The 7,500-nt window shown below is 48.6% G+C and overlaps 2 pseudogenes across 1 annotated transcript in view; one reads left to right on the top strand and one right to left on the bottom strand.

The window, feature by feature from the left end:
* The window catches only part of LOC149977378 (E3 ubiquitin-protein ligase TRIM39-like), a 1,963-nt pseudogene extending 1,664 nt beyond the window's left edge, over positions 1-299 (top strand).
* LOC110489564 (neuropilin and tolloid-like protein 1) overlaps positions 1-7,500 on the bottom strand; it is a 200,766-nt pseudogene that overhangs the window by 51,920 nt on the left and 141,346 nt on the right. The gene's annotated exons all lie outside the window — the stretch shown is intronic.

The raw sequence follows: 7,500 nt of genomic DNA, 5'->3' as shown, positions 1-7,500 counted from the left end.
TGTGGTCTTTTAAAAACGGACCACGAGGCTTTTGCACATCCCCCCATACCTCCCTCTCACTGAAGAGCAAGCCTCAGAAGGTGGGAGTGTTTGTGGATTATGAGGAGGGTCAGGTCTCCTTTTATGATGTGGAGGCCAAGTCTCATATCTACTCTTTCACTGGCTGCACCTTCACTGAGAAACTCTATCCATACTTGAACCCATTTGATGATTATGATGGCATTAACCCCGGCCCATTGGTCATCACTCCTGTCAATCTGACAAACCGAGGGAGACATTTTGACAGTGCTAAGCCATAGGAGATAGGTGGAGGAAAGGAGGAGATAGATGGACGTGATGAGGAGGAGAGGAGGAGATAGGTGGAGGAGAGGAGGGGATAGGTGGGGGAGAGGATGGGATAGGTGGAAGAGATAGGTGGAAGAGATAGGTGGGGAGAGGAGGAGATAAGTGGAGAGGAGGGGATAGGTGGGGAGAGGAGGGGATAGGTGGAGGAGAGGAGGAGATAGGTGGATGAGATAGGTGGAGGAGAGGAGGAGATAGGTGGAGGAGAGGTGGGGAGAGGAGGATATAGGTGGGGAGAGGAGGAGATAAGTGGAGAGGAGGGGATAGGTGGGGAGAGGAGGGGATAGGTGGGGGAGAGGAGGAGATAGGTGGAGGAGATAGGTGGAGGAGAGGTGGAGAGAGGAGGGGATAGGTGGGGAGAGGAGGAGATAAATGGAGAGGAGGGGATAGGTGGGGAGAGGAGGGGAGAGGAGGAGATAGGTGGGGAGAGGAGGAGATAAGTGGAGAGGAGGGGATATGTGGGGAGAGGAGGGGATAGGTGGGGGAGAGGAGGAGATAGGTGGAGGAGATAGGTGGAGGAGAGGTGGAGAGAGGAGGGGATAGTTGGGGAGAGGAGGAGATAAATGGAGAGGAGGGGATAGGTGGGGAGAGGAGGGGATAGGTGGGGAGAGGAGGGGATAGGTGGATGAGACAGATGGGGGAGATGGGGGAATATCTCCTCCACACATCGCCTCCTCTCTTCCACCTATCTCCTCCTCTCCTCCACCCATCTCCTCCTCTCCCGTACCTATTTTCTCCACTCATCTCCTCCTCTCCCCCACCTATCTCCTCCACCTATCGCCTCCTCTACACAACCTATCTCCACCTATCTCCTCCTCTCCTCCACCTATCTCCTCCACCTATCTCCTCTTCTCCACCTATCGCCTCCTCTCCTCCTCTCCCCAACCTATCTCCACCTATCGCATCCTCTCCTCCACCTATCTCCTCCTCTCCTCTACCTATCTCTTCCTCTCCTCCACCTATCGCCTCCTCTCCCCAACCTATCTCCTCCTCTCCTCCACCCATCTCCTCCTCTCCCGTACCTATCTTCTCCACTCATCTCCTCCTCTCCTCCACCTATCTCCTCCTCTCCTCCACCTATCTCCACCTATCTCCTCCACCCATCTCCTCTTCTCCACCTATCGCCTCCTCTCCTCCTCTCCCCAACCTATCTCCACCTATCTCCTCCACCTATCGCCTCCTCTCCTCCACCTATCGCCTCCTCTCCTCCACCTATCTCCTCCTCTCCTCTACCTATCTCCTCCACCTATCTCCTCCTCTCCTCTACCTATCTCCTCCACCTATCTCCTCCTCTCCTCCACCTATCTCCTCCTCTCCTCTACCTATCTCCTCCACCTATCTCCTCCTCTCCTCCACCTATCTCCTCCTCTCCTCTACCTATCTCCTCTACCTATCTCCTCCTCTCCTCTACCTATATCCTCTACCTATCTCCTCCTCTCCTCCACCTATCTCCTCCTCTCCTCTACCTATCTCCTCCACCTATCTCCTCCTCTCCTCTACCTATCTCCTCCTCTCCTCTACCTATCTCCTCCACCTATCGCCTCCTCTCCTCCACCTATCGCCTCCTCTCCTCCACCTATCGCCTCCTCTCCTCCACCTATCTCCTCCTCTCCTCTACCTATCTCCTCCACCTATCTCCTCCTCTCCTCCACCTATCTCCTCCTCTCCTCTACCTATCTCCTCCACCTATCTCCTCCTCTCCTCCACCTATCTCCTCCTCTCCTCTACCTATCTCCTCCACCTATCTCCTCCTCTCCTCCACCTATCTCCTCCTCTCCTCTACCTATCTCCTCCACCTATCTCCTCCTCTCCTCTACCTATCTCCTCCTCTCCTCTACCTATCTCCTCCTCTCCTCTACCTATCTCCTCCACCTATCGCCTCCTCTCCTCCACCTATCGCCTCCTCTCCTCCACCTATCTCCTCCTCTCCTCTACCTATCTCCTCCACCTATCTCCTCCTCTCCTCCACCTATCTCCTCCTCTCCTCTACCTATCTCCTCCACCTATCGCCTCCTCTCCTCCACCTATCGCCTCCTCTCCTCCACCTATCTCCTCCTCTCCTCTACCTATCTCCTCCACCTATCTCCTCCTCTCCTCCACCTATCTCCTCCTCTCCTCCACCTATCTCCTCCTCTCCTCCACCTATCTCCTCCTCCCCTCCACCTATCTCCTCCTCTCCTCTACCTATCTCCTCCTCTCCTCCACCTATCTCCTCCTCTCCTCTACTTATCTCCTCCTCTCCTCCACTTATCTCCTCTTCACCTCCACCTATCTCCTCTATCTCCTCCTCTCCTCTACCTATCTCCTCCTCTCCTCTACCTATCTCCTCCTCTCCTCTACCTATCTCCTCCTCTCCTCTCCTATCCTACACTACAGCACCACCTCTCCTATCCTATCCTACACTACAGCACCACCACACCACAGCAAACTGCCAGGGCATCCAGCAATGAGGCAACAATCTTTTGTAAGGAATGTTGGCTTGTGCAATCAATGTGTGTCTGAGTGAGAGAGAGAGAGAGAGAGAGAGAGAGAGAGAGAGAGAGAGAGAGAGAGAGAGAGGAGAGAGAAAGAAAGAAAGAGAGAGAAAGAAAGAGAGAGAAAGAAAGAGAGAGAGAGAGAAAGAGAGAGAGAGAGTGTTTGACTCAGTGTATGTCTGTGTGTTCGTGGCATAAATGTGTCAGATCTGATCAAAGAAAGCTGGTATTTGGTTGCTGGTCTGTCACTTCCTATTAGCTGATGACTTGTCCTGAAAGACAGATCAGCGGGGGAAAATGACATTGATTTATACCAAGAAGATATATAACTCAGTTGTCCTCTCTCTCTCTCTCTCTCTCTCTCTCTCTCTCTCTCTCTTTCTCTCCCTCTCTCTCTCTGTGTGTGTGTGTGTAACACCCACTGTCTGGTGGTAGTCCTCCCCCTCTCAGCCACGGTTTAATGAGGCAGCTCTATGCTACTGTTGTGAGCACGGTTTAATGGTTTGTAATGGATGAATCAGGAGGACGTTGGAAGGCAGACAAGGGCATATGGTTCTGATTTGCAGTCCTGGAAGGACATCAATAACACCCCAAATCAATCACCGTGACGATAAATCATATTTAACACAAATATGATCAAGCCAGCCCGTGACATCATCACTCAGGGGCAGAGAGAACAAACATAAAACTAGAACGATTGTGTGTGTGTGTGTGTGTGTGTGTGTGTGAGTCTATGTGTGTGTGCCTCATGTGTGTGTGAGTGTGTGCATGTGTGTGCCTCGTGTGTGTGTGTGCAAGTGTGTGTGTGTGTGTGTGTGCATGTGTGTGTGTGTGCCTCGTGTGTGTGTGTGCATGTGTGTGTGTGTGTGCGCCTTGTGTGTGTGTGTGTGTGTGCCTCGTGTGTGTGTGTGCATGTGTGTGCGTGTGTGTGTGTGTGTGTGCATGTGTGTGTGTGTGTGTGTGCCTCGTGTGTGTGTGTGTGCATGTGTGTGTGTGTGTGCATGTGTGTGTGTGTGTGCATGTGTGTGTGTGTGTGTGTGTGTGCACTTAACAATATGCTAAAGTTCTATCCTTTTATGACATTCACAGAAGCCTTTTATCTCTAACAGAGACAATGGAGTCAGGAACAGTAATGACTTACACCAACCACTGAGAGCCTGTCATCACTGTCTATCTCTCTGCAATGGCCTTGTGGATCATCTATCTCTCTGCGTTGGCCTTGTGGATCATCTATCTCTCTGCAATGGCCTTGTGGATCATCTATCTCTCTGCAATGGCCTTGTGGATCATCTATCTCTCTGCAATGGCCTTGTGGATGTCTATCTCTCTGCAATGGCCTTGTGGATCATCTATCTCTCTGCAATGGCCTTGTGGATCATCTACAGTGGGGCAAAAAAGTATTTAGTCAGCCACGACTTGTGCAAGTTCTCCCACTTAAAAAGATGAGAGAGGCCTGTAATTTTCATCATAGGCTCACTTCAACTATGACAGACAAAATGAGAAAAAAAAATTCCTGAAAATCACATTGTAAGATTTTTAATGAATTTATTTGCAAATTATGGTGGAAAATAAGTATTTGGTCACCTACAAACAAGCAAGATTTCTGGCTCTCACAGACCTGTAACTACTTCTTTAAGAGGCTCCTCTGTCCTCCACTCGTTACCTGTATTAATGGCACCTGTTTGAACTTGTTATCAGTATAAAAGACACCTGTCCACAACCTCAAACAGTCACACTCCAAACTCCACTATGGCCAAGACCAAAGAGCTGTCAAAGGACACCAGAAACAAAATTGTAGACCTGCACCAGGCTGGGAAGACTGAATCTGCAATAGGTATGCAGCTTGGTTTGAAGAAATCAACTGTGGGAGCAATTATTAGGAAATGGAAGACATATAAGACCACTGATAATCTCCCTCGATATGGGGCTCCACGCAAGATCTCACCAAGTCGGGTCAAAATGATCACAAGTGAACGGTGAGCAAAAATCCCAGAACCACACGGGGGACCTAGTGAATGACCTGCAGCGAGCTGGGACCAAAGTAACAAAGCCTACCATCAGTAACACACTACGCCGCCAGGGACTCAAATCCTGCAGTGCCAGACGTGTCCCCCTGCTTAAGCCAGTACATGTCCAGGCCCGTCTGAAGTTTGCTAGAGAGCATTTGGATGACCCAGAAGAAGATTGGGAGAATGTCATGTGGTCAGATGAAACCAAAATAGAAATGTTTGGTAAAAACTCAACTCGTTGTGTTTGGAGGACAAAGAATGCTGAGTTGCATCCAAAGAACACCATACCTACTGTGAAGCATGGGGGTGGAAACATCATGCTTTGGGGCTGTTTTTCTGCAAAGGGACCAGGACGACTGATCCGTGTAAAGGAAAGAATGAATGGGGCCATGTATCGTGAGATTTTGAGTGAAAACCTCCTTCCATCAGCAAGGGCATTGAAGATGAAACGTGGCTGGGTCTTTCAGCATGACAATGATCCCAAACACACCGCACGGGCAACGAAGGAGTGGCTTCGTAAGAAGCATTTCAAGGTCCTGGAGTGCCTAGCCAGATCTCAACCCCATAGAAAATCTTTGGAGGGAGTTGAAAGTCTGTGTTGCCCAGCAACAGCCCCAAAACATCACTGCTCTAGAGGAGATCTGCATGGAGGAATGGGCCAACATACCAGCAACAGTGTGTGAAAACCTTGTGAAGACTTACAGAAAACATTTGACCTCTGTCATTGCCAACAAAGGGTATATAACAAAGTAGTCAGATAAACTTTTGTTATTGACCAAATACTTATTTTCCACCATAATTTGCAAATAACTTCATTAAAAATTCTACAATGTGATTTTCTGGATTATTTTTCTCATTTTGTCTGTTATAGTTGAAGTGTACTTATGATGAAAATTACAGGCCTCTCTCATCTTTTTAAGTGGGAGAACTTGCACACACACACACATATACACAATCCCCCCGCCACATACACACACACAATCCCCCCGCCACACACACACACACACACACACACACACACACACACACATATACACACACAACTCCCCCCGCCACGCACACAATCCCCCCGACACACACACACACACACACTCACACATAACACCCCCCCCCGCCACACACACACACATTTACACACACAACCCCCCCGCCACACACACACACACACACACACACACACATACACACACAACCCACCCCGCCACACACACACACACACACACACACCCATATACACACACTACCCCCCCCCCCGCCACACACACACAAACACACACACATATACATTCCCTGACACATACACAAACGTTGACATACTCTGATATTCCCTCCACTTTCTATCATTTTATGAATTAACACACACACACACACACACACACACACACACACACACACACACACACACACACACACACACACACACACACACACATTTATATATAATGCCCACGGTGCACAAACGCGCACAAACACACACCAGGCTGTGTTCTGGAGGAGTCAGTGCTCCAGTGTTCACACCAGTCTAAACTCCCACACAGTGAGACCGGGGTTAACAGGACCCACGCTGGAGCACACCGCATGAAGAGTGACTAGTAGTGAGGTCTCTGGTGATGTGTCTGTGCATACATATTTACATATTTACATATTTACAGTGCCTTGCGAAAGTATTCGGCCCCCTTGAACTTTGCGGCCTTTTGCCACATTTCAGGCTTCAAACATAAAGATATAAAACTGTATTTTTTTGTGAAGAATCAACAACAAGTGGGACACAATCATGAAGTGGAACGACATTTATTGGATATTTCAAACTTTTTTAACAAATCAAAAACTGAAAAATTGGGCGTGCAAAATTATTCAGCCCCTTTACTTTCAGTGCAGCAAAACAAATACAATCCACCTGTGTGTAATCAAGTCTCCGTATAAATGCACCTGCACTGTGATAGTCTCAGAGGTCCGTTAAAAGCGCAGAGAGCATCATGAAGAACAAGGAACACACCAGGCAGGTCCGAGATACTGTTGTGAAGAAGTTTAAAGCCCGATTTGGATACAAAAATATTTCCCAAGCTTGAAACATCCCAAGGAGCACTGTGCAAGCGATAATATTGAAATGGAAGGAGTATCAGACCACTGCAAATCTACCAAGATCTGGCTGTCCCTCTAAACTTTCAGCTCATACAAGGAGAAGACTGCAGAGATGCAGCCAAGATTCCCATGATCACTCTGGATGAACTGCAGAGATCTACAGCTGAGGTGGGAGACTCTGTCCATAGGACAACAATCAGTTGTATATTGCACAAATCTGGCCTTTATGGGAGCGTGGCAAGAAGAAAGCCATTTCTTAAAGATATCCATAAAAAGTGTCGTTTAAAGTTTGCCACAAGCCACCTGGGAGACACACCAAACATGTGGAAGAAGGTGCTCTGGTCAGATGAAACCAAAATTGAACTTTTTGGCAACAATGCAAAACATTATGTTTGGCGTAAAAGCAACACAGCTCATCACCCTGAACACACCATCCCCACTGTCAAACATGGTGGTGGCAGCATCATGGTTTGGGCCTGCTTTTCTTCAGCAGGGACAGGGAAGATGGTTAAAATTGATGGGAAGATGGATGGAGCCAAATACAGGACCATTCTGGAAGAAAACCTGATGGAGTCTGCAAAAGACCTGAGACT

Source organism: Oncorhynchus mykiss, chromosome 15, assembly GCF_057628025.1.
Source record: "Oncorhynchus mykiss isolate SJ-2025 chromosome 15, ASM5762802v1, whole genome shotgun sequence".
Taxonomy (NCBI): Eukaryota; Metazoa; Chordata; class Actinopteri; order Salmoniformes; family Salmonidae; genus Oncorhynchus; species Oncorhynchus mykiss.
The sequence above is the reverse complement of the archived record's forward strand: the minus strand, read 5'-3'. Positions and strand labels throughout refer to the sequence as shown.